General features: G+C 38.6%; 1 protein-coding gene across 1 annotated transcript in view; it reads left to right on the forward strand.

The window, feature by feature from the left end:
- The window catches only part of TBC1d7 (TBC1 domain family member 7), a 202911-nt gene that overhangs the window by 121666 nt on the left and 62299 nt on the right, over positions 1-18946 (forward strand). The gene's annotated exons all lie outside the window — the stretch shown is intronic.

The raw sequence follows: 18946 nt of genomic DNA on the forward strand, positions 1-18946 counted from the left end.
CGAACCACGGAGCTCCGACGGCTAACCTGCAAAAGCGGCATTGTAGGGTTTGGAGGGTGTCTGTCTATGTGTGTGCGGACCGCGTGAGTGAATGCCACACTCGCGTAAGTCATGACGGGCCTTATGCAAGTTTTGTAAAGTGTCACCTTGTACCGAAAGGACATTTTACTTCGCTTACAGATCATAGTGTAGAGTCTGCCGAGAATAAACGCGGCACGTTTGCGGACTGATTATATATAAGGGCGGAATGTCATGGGTGCATCCAGGGTGACGGTACCCGACTCCCAGGTACTTGACATTCCTGGATCCGGGGTATATGTTAGTATTCTGATGTGTACGCTATATTAATGAAAAGTTGCATCAAAATTCAGTCAGTAGTTTTTGCGTGAAAGAGTATCAAACATACCTACATCCATACATTCTTACAAACTTTCGCGTTTATAATAATTATTAGGATTGTTTCCATAGTAATTAACTATTGTAATAAATTTTCTCCATTATTTGAATGTTTTTAATCAGTTTTCAGTAAAAATAAAGGCAAGGGATATACTTTAGTTAGAATAACGGTTTATCGTCCTGGCGATCGTTATTGATTTAAAACACCCTAAAAATAAATACGTAATCCTTATATCGCCAGGATTAGATTCCCCTATCATGGACGCGTATTACGGTAAGTGATGAAAACTTTACCCTAATAGAACCCCCGCGGGGAAGCGAGTGCCCTCGGTATAGTGAAGGTTTAATGTACAGGGTGTTGCATTTTGTACTTCACCGATTAGAGTTCTCGTCGTTATTCTTGATTCAAACTTCTGAATTTTGAACGATTGACTTGTGTGTAATAAAAATCGACAATAGTAAGCTTAATTTAATAAATTTAATTTTTATTTTTATTTTTAATAATTATTATTATATTATATAACTTTGTGTATTAATTGTATGTATATTTACGGAGATATGTATGTGTATGTGTATGTGTAAATATATGTATATGTATTTCACTGGAATGGTACACCGCGCGTAGTTCGTTTCCAAATGATTCTTGTCCACCTGATGGTTGTCTGGAAGAGATCGCTGTTAGCGATAAGACCGCCAATTATACTTTTTTGTGTTTAATGTATCGAATTGTTTAAAGAATACTTTTTTGTGTTTAAAGAATACTCTCTCTCTCTCTCTCTCTCTCTCTCTCTCTCTCTCTCTCTCTCTCTCTCTCTCTCTCTCTCTCTCTCTCTCTCTCTCCTCTCTCTCTCTCTCTCTCTCTCTCTCTCTCTCTCTCTCTCTCTCTCTCTCTCTCTCTCTCTCTCTCTCTCTCTCTCTCTCTCCTCTCTCTCTCTCTTCTCTCTCTCTCCTCTCTCTCTCTCTCTCTCTCTCTCTCTCTCTCTCTCTCTCTCTCTCTCTCTCTTCTCTCTCTCTCTCTCTCTCTCTCTCTCTCTCTCTCTCTCTCTCCTCTCTCTCTCTCTCTCTCTCTCTCTCTCTCTCTCTCTCTCTCTCTCTCTCTCTCTCTCTCTCTCTCTCTCTCTCTCTCTCTCTCTCTCTCTCTCTCTCTCTCTCTCTCTCTCTCTCTCTCTCTCTCTCTCTCTCTCTCTCTCTCTCTCCTCTCTCTCTCTCTCTCTCTCTCTCCTCTCTCTCTCTCTCTCTCTCCTCTCTCTCTCTCCTCTCTCTCTCTCTCTCTCTCTCTCTCTCTCTCTCTCTCTCTCTCTCTCTCTCTCTCTTCTCTCTCTCTCTCTCTCTCTCTCTCTCTCTCTCTTCTCTCTCTCTCTCTCTCTCTCTCTCTCTCTCTCTCTCTCTCTCTCTCTCTCTCTCTCTCTCTCTCTCTCTCTCTCTCTCTCTCTCTCTCTTCTCTCTCTCTCTCTCTCTCTCTCTCTCTCTCTCTCTCTCTCTCTCTCTCTCTCTCTCTCTCTCTCTCTCTCTCTCTCTCTCTCTCTCTCTCTCTCTAGCTTTTGTAAACAGTCTGGGGAGACCAGTTCTAGTGATGATGTGAAACCCTTTGCTCAGACTATGATATGATGTCTATAGATGCCACAACCGCTGTCTACCTTAAGAACCTTCCAGCATAATGACACGGTTGTTTGTTCGCAGAAGTACGTACGAAGGTGGCTCGTTTTATCAAATGCTTAAATTAGATCAACCACTACGGAAAACTTTCAGTTCGTATAATAAATATTAAAACAAAATGAATGCATTGACGTTGCAGTGAGCTGGTGTTTCTACTGTGTTCCAGAAATTACCAATATCCATGAGCTCAAGTTGCCAGTTATATTTATCTTACTTTCGATGCCTGTAAATATTGTGAATGCACAAAATCATGTATTCCACAATCAGACTTCTTTGTTTAAACTTATTTTACGGTTGTAAAAAAGGTAAACCTTAAAAATTATTTATTTGTGTTTATAACCTACGATATTCAAATAAATTATAGTTGTGTATTAAAACTAAATTTTAAAAAAGTACCTCAGTGCCAAAATACCCAAAAGTATCATTGATAATGCACATTTAATGGACCCAAGGGCTTTCTCGTGTGTTAAGGGTGTCGGAAACCTTTAAAGCGACTAAAAAGTATTTATATTATCAAAAATAACCTCAAATATATGACAATAATTCAATTATCGGTAGCTTCTTTTGACTTCTTCGCAACCAGGAGGTTAAAAACACTAGATTAATAGATATTAAATACACTTCACGTAGGCACCAAAGAAAAGTAGGCACATTGTTTGATCTGTTTCTTTCAAAGGAGCCGAAATGTTGCGCGTAAAATTTATCTCACACGAAAAAATAGGCAGTCGCTTTCTTTACGTATCGTTGGTAACAAAAATAAAAATTGTGATGAGTTAATTTTTAAAATATAGAATCAAGATTTTGAATTCTTTGGTGACTGCAAAGATATTATTTAAAACACATTTAAAAGAACAGCGAAGCAAATAAATTCTGCATAAAAGACTTTATAAATTAAATGTTACGGCTGGTTACGCCATCTATCGACAGGATTTGAGCAATACTTCGAAGATTGCTACAATGAAAAACAAATGACAAGTTTTCTAATTAGTTGGATGTATAGCCAATAGATGTCACTAAACAAAGCACAAAGTATAGACAGACCAATTTCCCATAACAAAACGTATTATTTGTACGTAAAATACTATTTACTACAAATATTTAAGTGGAAGTTTAACCATAGGTATAAGTACATATAAATAAGTATAAATTTAATAAGTATGAGTTTAGTTAATGTATTTTACATGTTCATGTCTATAATGTAATGTTACTATAACTACTTAACCACATGTTTTGTTTTGAATAAAAAAATAACTAATGTGTCATTGCCTTATTTGCGGTTATGATTAATGTTAGGTTTGAAACGTATTAATACAGGTTCGATATGAATGAATAAAAAAACGGTTTTAAGAATCAGCGTTTGCCGTTCGTGCAGACAAGCATGCCGTTCACGGGATATCGAACTAAGAGACGTTAACATTTTTTTCATTTCCTTAAATGGGTGGACGAGCTCACAGCCCACCTGGTGTTAAGTCGTTACTGGAGCCCATAGACATCTTCAAAATAATTGCGCCACCCACCTTGAGATATAAGTTCTAAGCTCAGTATAGTTACAGCGGCTGCCCTTCAAACTGAAACGCATTATCTATTAAGTGTATAATCTATGCGCATTACTGCTTCACGGCAGAAACAGGCAGAGTGGTGGTACCTATCCGCGCGGACTCACAAGAGGTAAATAATAAAATCATAACTCCCTTGAAAGTAACAGATAAATAATAATAATAAAATCTTGCTAATTACGAATTCAGCTTAGTTTATTTTTAACATGTCTGAGAATATTTTAAAATATCATAGCAGGTACGTGTTCGGTAGATATCGCGCCGCTGACTTCTTCATTTAGTGAGAGGCTTAATGATGTTGGGCAAGAGTGCGCTGGTTGTTTGGTTCTATTCTCTTTGCTATGATTGTATTGATTTTTGAACGCGTCGCGCGTTTCTTGAACGCGATCTCAATAACGGTTACCATGGTAACGCTTATTCAAGGTCATGGCCGGCAAATGTTTGGTAATTATTTATTAGTTTTTACACGTTGTTTCGTTCACGCTAATGTAAGGGATAAATCGTACCACTCACTCTTCTTTCAGACTAGCGTAATAATTCCCGATAAATGATGTTCATTGTATTTAAGTTAAATTTACCACATTTAACGTCGAGGTATGGACGTCTTCACGCGATGGCAATACTATAGACAACAAATACAGAGGATTTAATTATAATATGCATTCTCGCATTATTTACATATCCACTGTAAATTAACTTCTTCAGACACATAGGCACATAATTGTACCTCTGGTTTTTTTTTAATTATTTAGAACTCCCATTTGAAGGTGGGTGGTGGCATTTACGTTTTACATGTCTATGGGCTCCGTGCTCTTATCTAACCACTTAACATGAGATGAGCCATGAGTTCGTCCACCTATCTACGCAATAAAAAAATACATATTTATTACTAGGCTAAATTGCTACATACGTGGACTTTATTTATTTATTTATAGCTAAAGTCACAAATTTTATTTATTTATTTATTTAATATATTTTGTACACACAGCTGTTAGAAAAAAAACACGACAATAAAGATACAGAGTACAAGGGCACTACTAATTTTGTACTAAATTTTGTTGATTATCTTTACTTTTTGAATTGTTTTCAATATTAAACTAATAAATCGCAATAAAAAATAATTTAAATTCATGCATTTACTTTAAAAAAAGATATCCCTGAAAAGATAAAAGCTTAGTTCAATGATTGTGTATTTTAAAAAAATTTCGTGCGTAGAATGAACATTACGACAGGGGGGCGCGCGAGTAGCTCTTACGAAACCATTAATATTTCATAGCATAATAATTCGTAATACCGATTATTTGGCGACTCACAACAAAGCGATTTCACTGTTCGCTGATAAAGCCGGTCTACACTTGCATAAGTCGATTCTTGCATAACTCATTACGTATGACGTAGTTTGAGGCTTTGTATGTATTTTAATGTTATCGAGTCATTCGTATTTTATCAGGGTTATGGATGTCGCCTTTTCGCATTAAAAGTGTACAATTTCCAAAGATATTCGAAATTGAGTTAATATGCGTAAACATTTGGTATCACCAGTATTTTTCTCATAAATACTGTCAAAAGAGCGTAGTTTAGGTTGTTTTTTTTTTTAGTTTACCTATGTTTTGACTACTATTAACAAAATGTTATCTTACTTTAAAAGACACATAAGGTAACTGGTAAAAAATAAAAAATTAATGTTGCAAATATGATTAATATTAAAAATATTACATTAAGTTAAATCTTTAAAACACTCTCCTGTAAAATTAGTAAGTTTTGAGATTATAATTCAGCTAATGCTGGTAAATGTGAACCTAGCACGGGCTTACGCCAAGTGAGTTGGTTCATTGTGTAGTGTTGTAGGGGTTTGAGTAGTGGATGTAAGGAATCCTTGCACTATAGAACAGGTGTGGATTATTACAGATTTTTGTAAAGCGATGTATGAATATTAATTATGATCAAGTTCTGAGAGCGATGTGTATAATGATTTTGGAATGAGTACTGTTGATGAATTTATTATGGGTATAATACTTACGGGTGGTAGGACTTCTTGTGAGTCCGCACGGGTAGGTACCACTGCCCCGCCTATTTCTGCCGTGAAGCAGTTAAAGTGTTTCGGTTTGAAGGGTGGGGTAGCCGTTGTAACTATACTGAGACCTTAGAACTTTATCTCAAGGTGTGTGGCGCATTTACGTTGTAGATGTCTATGGGTTCCAGTAACCACTTAACACCAGGTGGGCTGTGAGCTCGTCCACACATCTTGGCAATAAAAAAAAAAAAAAAATTAACGGTGTGTTGATGTCACATTTAATTTTGTCGTATTTCATCTGCTAGTTATCAGGGTAATTATTATTATTGTTTGCCTACGTTTACCGCTAGGGGCGCTGTTCCAACTGAATACAAATTTGAGTTAACTTTCACGCGATCGAGAACGTTAAAAACGCGCACTAAACACACTGATCAGTTTGAAAAATGACTTCGATAGCGACATATACAGATTAAATTTAACTACCAAACCATTTTGAGAGCCCACAAATGACCGACAAAGCGATCAACAAACATTCTTCTTTTTTGAACTTTTTTTTTGCCCTTGTAGGCAGACGAGCATACAGCCCACCTGATGATGAGTGGTTACCGTTGCCCATGGACGTCAGCAATGCTAGGGATCTCGTTTGAGCCTCGTTTGTAGAAGGACATGTCATAGCGCTCGGGAAACACCGTAGAGGGGAACTCAATCCAAACCCGGATGGTACGCAGTGGTTCTAAGTCTTATGGATGAACACATAGAGATAACAGTCTGTCAAAGACTACTTACTATTAAAATGAAACACCTAATGACTATATGGATTACTGTTACCTCAATGCGGTGTGTGCCATTAACTAATGTTTATTTTACAAATCGTTCTGTCAAATCCTGTTATATTATTTCCATTTTATTTATTATTCCGAAGTCTCAGTTTAATGGAGTCTAATATTGAATGTCGGCATAAATTATAGACATTAAAATGTGCCTGACAAATAAAAATCACCACTTTATATACTTGTATTTTAAGAATCCATCAAATCAACATCTAACTATTAATTTATATTAGCTAACGATTTCTGTTATACGACGGCCTTCTGGTGTAGTGGTAAGTGACATGGTCACTACACAAGGGTGTCGCGGGTTCGAATCCCGCCAAGGGAAAATATTTGTATGAGAAATATAAATGTCTTTTCCAGGGTTATGGATGTATATTTAATATTTAATATAATATGTATGTGTATAATAAAAATCTTACATTTATTTCCGTTATCTGGTACCTGTAACACAAGTTCTTTACGAACTTATCACGGGACCAGTTAACGTGGCGTGATTGTTAGTAAATAATTTTTTTTTTTTTTTTTTTCTGTTATGTTCAGCATCGGTTAAAAAATCGATAATTCCACAGCCAAGCCATTTTACATCAAATTTAAAACTTTGATCTTATGTATTAAGTGTGGTATTTACCAATACAGAGCATTAATAATTACCAGTACTACAAATTATTTCTCTTGGCTTCTTCCAAGCACCGGTCATCGTTCTCGTCGAACCCGTCGCTTGCGACGAAGGGCTCGGCGAGTAAATTAACCCACAGATACAGCCCACTGAGTTTCTCGTCGGATCTTCTCAGTGGGTCGCGTTTCCGATCCGGTGCTAGATTTTGCGAAGCACTGCTCTTAGTAAGGTTAGTGTTAGCAACGACGTCAGGTTTGAGCCCCGTGAGCTCACCTACTAGTTCGGTGAATCTAGAATAACCCCTAGAGGTTACTAGAATAGGTAGGAAAAAATTGTCTCCCATGCAGACAGTACATTTAATATTTCCTTGTGACTTCAAGAACGCTTTAACATTGGCTGCTGTGCGCCTATCTTCTATTCAATTAAAAGAAATATTTAAAGTTTCTACCAGTACAAGCCACGGCTTGATTAATTCCGTAACAAACACTCTTGCAATATATCATCGCGCAGAATTATGCCCGCGCATTTCTAATTGAATCACGAGTAGGGGCAATGTGATTTACCATTATTGCATTTGCTTTGAGTAATTTAAAAGTTCTCTTCTTCTTAGTCGAATACTTCATTGCTGAAGGAGTCTCCCTGAAAGCCCTTCGTGGCTCTTTGTACCATCAGCTTCCATTTGCTTCGGTTTTCGGCTTCACTCAGGGCGTTCGCAGCAAAGAGTTTAAAAGTTATCTATGTATTAATACGTGAAGCAAAAACTTTGTATCCCTTTTTACGAAAATTGCGCGGACGGAGGAGTATGAAATTTTCCACACTTATAGAGAATATAGAGAAGGAGTGCAGAATGTTAATATATTTTTTTTAAATTATGCCTAAGAAATACATTAAATCAATAAATAAAACATTACATACACTACATACCATGTATTTGACGCACACACGCATGCATACTATTTATTTATTGTCAAACTTTTGTTCTTCACGTCGGTGGTCAAACTGAGAATAGATTAAATATTGTTTGTCTTTATTAATGTTTTATATAGTGTAGTCTTGGCGAAATTTGTGATTATATATATTTTTTTTATTGCCCTTGTTGGCAGACGAGCGTACGGCCCACCTGATGGTGAGTGGTTACCGTCGCTCATGGACTTCAGCAATGCCAGGGACAGAGCCAAGCCGCTGCCTACCGCAATAGAAATATAATAGTCATTGAAATTAGAATCATAATAGTGTACAAACTTACAATTTCAATTAATTATAGTCGAATTTCGACTACCGGGCGACCACTAGTTAAATTAATAGCATGTACCTAAATACGAATTAAGGTTGTTAATAAAGGTTTCTTTATCTTTATAGGTCGAATTTCAGTTTCAAAATTAAAATTTATGTCTATCCGATCTTATGGGTCTATTGTCGAAATATGTCTTGATTAAGTCTCTTATATAGTGTCAGGGATGATCGGCGATGGTGGAACAGAAAATAAACTATTTCGTCCGAACCATTTGGTGTTGTTTTAATGATCACGTGGATTAAAATCGGCGTTAGTTCTCGTGGTGAAAACATCGATTCAGCCACAAACATAGGCGTGTGTGACACTTAGCATTTAATTGGAACCACTTGGTTTTAAACGAGACTTAATTAGTTTGAGGCGCGCTCACAATGATGCAGAATGTACATTTTTTTAATTTTTATTTGGTATACTCTTATTGGTGTTGGACGTGAAGACTACGAGTCATAGTCTGTCTGCTGTGATGAGGCTCTGCAGTCCATAGTTATAGCAGTATGGACAAAGCCACAGTTATTAAGACATGAAATTAAGAATGATATTTTTTTTATTGCTTAGATAGGTGGACGAGCTCACATCCCACCTGGTATTAAGTGGTTACTGGAACCCATAGGCATCTACAACGTAAACGCGCCACCCACCTTGTGGTATAAGTTCTAAGGTCTCAGTATGGCAACGGCTGCCCTACCCTTCAAACCGAAACGCATTACTGCTTCACGGCAGAAATAGGCAGGGTGGTGGTGCCTACCCGTGCGGACTCACAAGAGGTTCTACCACCAGTAAAAATCAAATTAAGAATCCATATAACCGCCTTATATGCTATTTCTAAGCCGCTCTTGGCGCTATAGTGTTTACGCAGACAATAATAAAACTATTTGTATGGTTTAATCTCACGTTTTTTATTGTCGACTAGCTGACCCGGCAGACTTCGTAGTGCCTTAATCGATAAGTAAAAGACCTAAACTTTTGTACAAAATAAACTTAAAACAAACAAAAGGAATCCGTCCGACGGGGGACACATCAAAGGGAAAACAAAATTGGTATTTTTGTTTAATTCCGAGCATTTTCATATTTATCTACCTTTTAAACCTTCTCTGGACTTCCACAAATAATTCAAGACCAAAATTAGCCAAATCGGTGCAGCCGTTCTCGAGTTTTAGCGAGACCAACGAACAGCAATCCATTTTTATATATAGAGAAGAGAGAAGAAGAAGATATAGATATAGATTACAGTACAGTTTGAGACATTTGAATCGTCCGTAAAAGTGATTTTAAAAGGTCTACGGCTCGCGAACACCGAAGAAAATATAAAATCGAGATAATTTCCTTACTGTAGAGTTTTTGTACTGTAAAGGTTTTTTTCTGACTTTGAGTAACTTGAACTAAACTCAGAAGAATATCACGAAAGAAGAGAATCAGTATGATTAGTGCGAATTTTTTAACATTCTCGATCGCGTAAAAGTTAACTCAGATTAGTATGCAATTGGAACAGCGCCCCTAGCGCCAAACGTAGGCAAACGTTCAAACTCCATACAAATTTGAGTTAACTTTTACGCTATCGAGAACGTCAACAAGCACACTGGAAATATGTCGCCATTCGGAAGGTGTTGTCGCATTTTCGGGATTAATACGAGGCTTTGTACCCACCCGTGTGAACAGTTGGAGCTGACAATCACGTGTCGGATCTTCTCAGTGGGTCGCGTTTCCGATCCGGCGGTAAATTCTGCGAAGCACTGCTCTTGCTAGAGTCAGTGTTAGCAACACTCCAGTTTGAGCCCCGTGAGCTCATCTACAAGTTAGGGTGAAGCTAAAATAGCCTTGAGAGGCTATCAGCATAAGTAGGGAAAAAAAATTTTAAATTTTCGTGAAACAAACGAAATCTTAAAATGGAATCAACAAAACGCGACACATTGTTACACAGAACCTAAAATCATGTAACATAATAAGGAGCCCTTAAAAGGTACATCGTAAAATGTCGCAAGGATATTTCGGAAGTAGGGATGTCCGCGAGTTCAGGATGTCCGCTAGTTCAAACTTTATTAGATCTTTAGTGACAGTGTGTGATTTGTACTGATAGTGGAACTTATAAGGATTAAGACTCTCTCGCTCTTTAAGCCGAAGCGCATTAGTTCATCGCACTTGAAATAGGCGGGGGCACCTACCTTTATAAACCGATATTATTCCTTGATACGAGAACTCATTCATGAACAAGTATTACTCTAGAAAATCTGGTACCTGCCTTTTTTCCCTACCTATGCTGATAGGGTTGAGAGGCTATTTCAGCTTCACCCTAACGTTTAGGTGAGCTCACGGGGCTCAAACCGGAGTGTTGCCAACACTGGGCCTAGCAAGAGCAGTGCTTCGCAGAATCTACCACCGGATCGGAAACGCCACTCACTGAGAAGATCCGGCGAGAAACTCAGTGGGCTGTGTCTGTGGGTTAATTTACTCGTCGAGCCCTTCGTCGCAAGCGACGGGTTCGGCGAGGACGGTAACCGGATACCTGCCTACATCAGCACAGTCGCATCGCTTGGAGTACAATTTTCACTAATTCTAATTGCCGTAGGTGACATGAAGCCCGGCAATCGCATGTAGTGTAATATTAATTAGAAGGCGAGTACTAATTATCTTAATTATGTTTATTGCTCATTGACATTATTAGTCAGTGTGGCAAATGGAAGCATAGCATAAAAATAGTTGCAGGAGCTTTTGTTATTGTTTCTCTTGTTATAATTGTCAAACTTACGGCCGACTAAAGCTCAGTCCAAGGCACGCCTTAATGCTAGGATTCTAAATCAAAGTTACTATCTTTTTGTTTCCTGCGCACTATGACATGTCTTTCTTCAAAGGCGAAGGACAAGGAAACTGCAACAAGCTTGTTGATTAGCGACGGTGACTGCTCACCACCAGATGAACCTTATCGTCGTCTACCCTAGAACCAATAAAAAACCGAAGGGTTCTCTTTCGACGAAGAAAGTAGGGCGTTACTTGGAAACCAAAATTCATATGACCTTCCAATATTTATTTTACCCAGTTCAGCCCTTACAACCCTTTGCCAGGAAGTAAATCGAAAAATCGGGTAAGTGCTAATGTAGCCTCTATAAAAACCAGAAGACATACTGGAGAATATAACTATAAGAAATACATAGAGGGAGAGGGAGAGGTAGAGGTTTTCTAGGTAGAGGTAGAGGTCTTCTTAACTCTTCTTCTTAGCTTGATAGACCTAAGAAGGAATGGATGGATTGCATGAAAGCCGATATGTGTAAGAGGGGAGTGAGCGAAGAAATGGTATATGATAGAGGAGTATGGAAGGAGAAAACCTGTTGCGCCGACCCCAGGTGACTGACTGGGAGAAGGACAAGAGAATGATGACATATTTGTATATATAGACATAATTTATGTGGACTAAAATAGTTTTGTGTTGGGTATTATTATGTAGTTGGTAAGGTACATGTGAACATAATTTACTTACAATTAAAAATATTTTTACGTTTTCAATATTTTACGGCTCTCTTGGTCACGGGTGATTAAAGTATGCTACGAAGTGAAAACGTCGAAAAGTTTTTTTTTTTATTGCTTAGATGGGTGGACTAGCTCACAGCCCACCTGATGTTAAGTGGTAACTGGAGCCTATAGACATCTACAACATAAATGCGCCACCCACCTTGAAATATATGTTCTAAGGTCTCAAGTATAGTTACAACGGCTGCCCCGCCCTTCAAACCGAAACGCATTACTGCTTCACGGCAGAAATACGCAGGGTGGTGGTACCTACCCGCGCGGACTCACAAGAGGTCCTACCACCAGTAATCAAAAGAGGTCCTACCACCAGTAATATTAATAAAAACGCGAGATTAAACCGTAGAAATTGTTTTAATTATGAACACGATATGCAAAAACCGAAGAAAACCCTAATGAAGAAGCCGACTCCCTCATCCCAGCCCTAGCCGGGAGAATTCACACGAATATTCGTTCTGTAATCTTTTCATATAAATTTAGTCGTGACTTTACGATGGCACATAATAAAAAGACGCCGAAATAGGTCGCTTAGCGTTACGAGGTTAACGCTCTTGAATTTATCACTCTTTCATGTGTCTTTAGAGTTTTGAAGTTAAATTGTATGATTTTTGTTAACGTTTTTGCGTGGTTGTAAACGCTTTTACGGCTCAATCTCGCTTCGGATGTGTCGAATACTGAATTTTCTGGGTCACGGAGAAGCGTTGGGCATAGTTAAGCGGAAAAATTCGTGAAAAAAACCTCGAGAAAAGAGTTCAGAATTCAGTGACTGAACGATTATACGCGCGCTATACGACTGAGATTGCGAAATGGACCATGCGTCTCAAGGTCAGGGACGTGACATACCGTGATGTCCGTGGGCAGCACATCTGCGGGCCGCACAAAAACTAGGTAGCCAGAAACGTGCTCTACACTACAATTGCACTACCACATGTGCGGAGAGAGTTAAGACAAATTGATGATTTGTATGCAATGAATAAAAAAAAATATGCCATGGAATATTAATCACACTCCTCAAAGCGGAATGCGGGCTCCGGTAACCACTTAACACCAGGTGAGTCGTGAGCTCGTCCGCCCATCTAAGCAATAAAAAGCAGTAATTACCGGTGGTAGGACCTCTTGTGAATCCGCACGGGTAGGTACCACCACCCTGCCTATTTCTGCCGTGAAGCAGTAATGCGTTTTGGTTTGAAGGGTGGGGCAGCCGTCGTAACTATACTTGAGACCTTAGTATATCTCAAGGTGGGTGGCGCATTTACGCTGTAGATGTCTATGGGCTCCAGTAACCACTTAACACCAGGTGGGCTGTGAGCTCGTCCACCCATCTAAGCTATAAAAAAAAAATATAGTCAAAGTCGAAACAAGTGTCCATCAAAACATAGGTTTTCTCTTTACGGCATTTTACTATTGCAAAACGGATTAGCCAACAGCAGTGTCAAAGAACTTTGACGACATTCATGCCGCTTATTAAAATTAATGCGATATTATGTCACGGACAAACTTTGCAGAGCGGTTTCCAGTCGCTTACTAGCAGCGAGCTACGACAGACTAAGTTGAACGCGAGCTTATTAATATACACAACTAAAATTAAGTTTAAAAGTACAGCCCTATTCTTTTGTCGAGTGTACCTATTTCATTATTTCTAAAATCAAGTTTAAAATTACTGCCCTATTTTTTTGTCGAGTGTACATATTTCATTATTTATAAAATGAAGTTCAAAAATACTGCCCTATTTTTTGTCGAGTGTACCTATTTCATTATTTCTAAAATGAAGTTTAAAATTACTGCCCTATTTTTTTGTTGAGTGTACTTATTTTATAGTTTCTTTCGGAATTGATTGTGAATTAAAAATGAATGAATGACGCGACAGTTAGACTGTGGTCCAAGTTAGCTATGTTATTTAAAGTAAATTTCGAATGTTTAACAAAATTATTTTTCTTGCTATAATGCGTTTGAATGACGAGACTTTTGTGTTATTATTATACTATTAGAAGAATATTACTATTAGAATACTATTAGAAGAATATTATTATACTATTATACTATTACAAGGATTTCCAAAAGAAAGTTGTTCGTCACACATACATACGTGTAGACTTCTAGCAAATTTTGACATGGTAAGGTATCATCATTATATTTCTCAGTATTCTTAGTATACGCTGGAATCTATGCTCATATACCTTAAAAGCAAACAATCGTTTTTCAGCTATTAAACAAATTAGAACAGCCATGTGTATTTAACTCTTAAAATGATTAACAACATTGATATGGAATAATGAGTCACGTGTGAAAAATGTGAAACACGTGTAGGTTAAATTATTTTCTAAGCTGTGACTGTGAGAACGTTTAGTTTTAAATGGTACTTATTTTGTTTGACTTTGCAATCGTGTCATTGACAATGTCGATATAACGTTGATAGAAGCACTCGTGATCACAATAATTAATGAAACTGATCACGCGTGGAGCCTGTAGGATCTTCATCATCGTGATGTCGCCAGTCGAGCGAACCTCAGTGGTTAAATTGTTATATATGTAGCAGCTCGGCTTTTAATTTTTTGAAACAAACAAAACTAGACATAAGTTGATATATTGATCATTACGTTACCTATGTACGTACTCTAGTCAAGAATACTATATAGTGATCAATTAATGAGGCATGGAACAGGGGTGTTGTGGTTTTGTTTTTCAAAAAAGGCGACAAATCCTTATTGAAGAACTACAGGCCCATAACACTGCTGAGCCATGTCTATAAGCTGTTCTCGAGAGTCATCACGAACCGTCTCGAACGCAGGCTCGATGACTTTCAGCCTATCGAACAAGCCGGTTTCCGAAAAGGCTTTAGCACCATAGACCACATACATACGCTGCGGCAGATTATACAAAAGACCGAAGAGTATAATCGGCCCCTATGCTTGGCGTTTGTGGACTATGAAAAGGCCTTTGATTCTGTCGAAACTTGGGCGGTCCTTAGATCTCTCCAGCGATGCCGTATTGACTATCGGTATGTCGAGGTGTTGAAGTACTTGTATAATAACGCCACAATGTCAAGGAAATCACGCTTAAAAGTGGAGTTAGACAGGGAGATGTCATATCCCCGAAACTGTTTACCGCTGCCTTAGAGGATTCCTTCAAGCTTCTGGAATGGCAAGGATTTGGCACCAATATAAACGGCGAATACATCACACACCTTCGATTTGCTGACGATATAGTAGTCATGGCTGAGTCGCTGGAAGATTTGGGACAGATGCTCGGAGACCTCAATAGAGTTTCTCAACGAGTGGGCCTTAAAATGAATATGGATAAAACGAAAATCATGTTCAATGTCCATATTAAGCCCACCGCAGTTACCGTTGGGAACTCTACTCTTGAAGTTGTAGACGACTATATATACCTGGGACAGGTAGTCCGATTAGGTAAGTCCAACTTTGAGAGAGAGGTCAGTAGGCGGATCCAACTCGGCTGGGCAGCGTTCGGTAAATTAAGAAATGTGTTCTCGTCCAAAATCCCTCAGTGCCTAAAGACAAAGGTGTACAACCAATGTGTGTTGCCAGTGATGACTTACGGTTCCGAGACGTGGTGCTTCACAAGGGATCTTTTCAGGAAGCTTAGTGTCGCGCAGCGAGCTATGTAGAGGGCTATGCTTGGTATTTCTCTACGAGATCGAATCAGAAATGAGGAGATCCGTAGAAGAACCAAAGTTGCTGACATAGCCCGTAGGATTAGCAAGCTGAAGTGGCAGTGGGCTGGCCACATAGCGCGAAGATCGGACGGCCGATGGGGCAGAAAGATCCTCGAGTGGAGACCACGTACTGGCAAACGCAGTGTGGGACGGCCAGCTACCAGATGGACCGACGACCTGGTGAAAATTGCTGGGTCACGTTGGATGCAGGTGGCAACGGACCGGCCGCACTGGACATCAGTTGGAGAGGCCTATGTTCAGCAGTGGACAGCAGACAGGCTGAGATGATGATGATGATGATGATCAATTAATATAAAAACAATTAAGAATTATCAGATTTATGTATAATTTTCTTATATTGTCATATTTTACAATACCTACTGCCCGTGAATGCTTAGCATCGGTTACAAACTAAAATTTCATCCCTTTTTTGTTTTTTATTTATTTCATTTACTTCAGATTTTGCATATATATATATGTTATTGTTAATGAATGTCATATAGAATATAGAATATATATTCTTTATGAATATATATATATTTCATATAGAATATCAAAATTAAATAAAAACAATAACTACAACTTCTGAATAAAATAGAAATTATAATAATAATAAAATAAAAAATTAAAAAGTATGTCAAAACTACCTTAACCTAAAGTCTGGTAAATTACGTGGTGCTATCAAAACATAAATCCGTATCGACGATCCTACAGTATAGCCGCGATGCAGTCATGGCCCTATTTTTTAAAGGTTTTAAAACCAACCTATACTGTTGTATGTACCTACTGCTATAACTATTATACTGTTGAAATTTCGACCTCATGTCTCAAGGTGGGCGGCATTGTGATGTCTATGAGCCGAAGTAGCCATTCTACATCTGACGGGCGGTGGCCTCGTATACCTATTTTCGCCTTAAGTCGCTAAAAATCTACATAAATACCTTTTTTATTTTTTTTATTGCCCTTGTAGGCAGACGAGCACACGTCCCACCTAGTGGTGAGTGGTTACCGTCGCCCATGGACTTCAGCAATGCCAGGGGCAGAGCCAAGCCGCTGCCTACTGCTTAATACTCTCCACAAGCCTCGTTTGAAGAAGGTGAATAAATAAGTAAAACTTCGCGCTATTTTTCTTTCCTGTGAAAATTGGTGGAAGCACATTTGTATTCACATTTTTTGAATAGAACAAATTCCTATGTCAAAGAAGATTTGTCTATTTATCTATTATCTAATATTAATATTTTTTTAAATAAGTGAAAGAATAACCGAGGAGGCATAATTTAGATTAATGTCATCTAAATACATTTTACTACGAAAAAATTTATACAGACCGGACCATAAAGTTTAGCAACTAAAACTACACCGCAAATTGTTAACTTAAGGTCGTTTTTTTATTTCACAACATTGTTTTCTCTGTATTTCTAAATCAGGCTCCAATTTATTTTGTTCTTTGTTGAAAAAATATCTCAAAATAATCTCTCCTTAGCGGGCTTCACGAATATTCCTACTTTTTTTTTTTATTGCCCTTTTAGGCAGACGAGCATACGGCCCACCTGATGGTGAGTGGTTACCGTCGCTCATGGACTTCAGCAATGCCAGGGGCAGAGCCAAGCCGCTGCCTACCGCTTAATACTCTCCACAAGCCTCGTTTGAAGAAGGACATGTCATAGCCCTCGGGAAACACCGTGGAGGGGAGCTCATTCCATAGCCGGATGGTGCGTGGCAAAAAAGATATCTGGAAGCGCACTGTGGATGACCGCAGTGGCTCCAGGTAGTATGGATGAACTCTACTCCGGTGGCGGGCGGTGCGGTGGTAAAAACGAGATGCCGGTATCATCTCGAATAATTCTTCAGAGCACTCCCCATGGAACATACGGTACAAAATACAGAGGGAACCGAAGTCCCTCCGCAGACCCAGAGGTTCCAAACGATCCGAGAGAATGGGATACCTATTGCCAAATGTCGCTTAAGTCATTGAACATGTAGGGGAATGATACCCCGCCCCGCTGCACTTTAACCACTGACTGTATGCACAATAACTGCATGGTAAGCGAAGCGGGGCGGGGTATCATTCCTCTACACTACAGAACGTATAATAAACCCACAACACCACCAAACCTCACAAACATATCCTCTAAGTATGAACATGAGTACACAGTAATTACAATAATGTATATCGCTGTGCTTGTAATAACGCGTATCCGTTCTATCAATCCACACAGTTGGCTATCGAAAATCGGGTTGGGAGCCGCCGCCACCATGTAAAGGTGAACTCCGTATTGACCTCGTTTCCTAAATACGGAAAGTTCCGAAGCCCGTCCCGTCCGCCTCGAAATTTATACAGTTTTTTTTTTTCGGTCCCTCGTTACATCCAATTTTGCGTTTATCATTGATTTCTTAAGCCCGGACTCGTCCTGCTCGGAATTTATAAGCGTTGGCATTTTTTTTAAGAGTGAAGCGAATAATTAGTAATGTTTAAAACTACGGAGAGGCACGTATGTACGTAGCCCTACGTCTTGTACCAAATGAAGATCATCGTGATGCAGGCACCTTATGCGTTAATGCTTCTTATGAAAGATGTTCGAATCATTTATGAATAGGCACAAAAATGGTTTAGTCTATTTTTTGTTTTTGTTTTTTGTTTTTTTTTTTAAATTAGTTCAATGATAACAAGGCTATTTGTTGTAAGCGATATTTTTGCAATTTTACAGGAGAACCATTAAAGTTTAAAATTTGGATAAAATATCATAACAAAAAAGCTTCGTCAGCTGTTTGAATGGATTAAACTTAATTGGGGTTCAATTAAAAATATCGAACTGTTGATGCTAAATACCAAATAAAACGCACCTTTAATTACCAAGATAAATGTCGCGTATTAAGCTAAATTTTTTTTTAATTTTTTTTTTATTGCTTAGATGGGTGGACGAGCTCACAGCAGACATGATGTTAAGTGGTTACTGGAGCCCATAGACATCTACGACGTAAATGCGCCACCCACCTTGAGATATAAGTTCGAAGGTCTCAAGTAAAGTTACAACGGCTGCCCCACCTTTCAAACCGAAACGCATTATTGCTTCACGGCAGAAATAAGCGGGGTGGTGGTACCTACCCCCACGCGGACTCACAAGTGGTCCTACCACCAGCAAATGCCGCTTAAGCCAAATAGCCTTTCCCCCTCGATAATATTTAGCGTATTTACGATTTGCTATAACAAGAAGAAGAAAGGAATAACAAAATAGTTGTCATAAAAACGCTGCTAGAGTTGGGGAAAGCTTATTAATTGATATATTGCCGGATCCAGGTATCGTTAGATGCGTCAAATAATCAATAACGTACCTACCTAATACCAAGAAAAGGAAGCGAATCCTAGAGACACAATGACATGATCTTTGTGT

Source organism: Bombyx mandarina, chromosome 26 (assembly GCF_030267445.1).
Source record: "Bombyx mandarina strain Sakado chromosome 26, ASM3026744v2".
NCBI classification, from domain to species: Eukaryota; Metazoa; Arthropoda; class Insecta; order Lepidoptera; family Bombycidae; genus Bombyx; species Bombyx mandarina.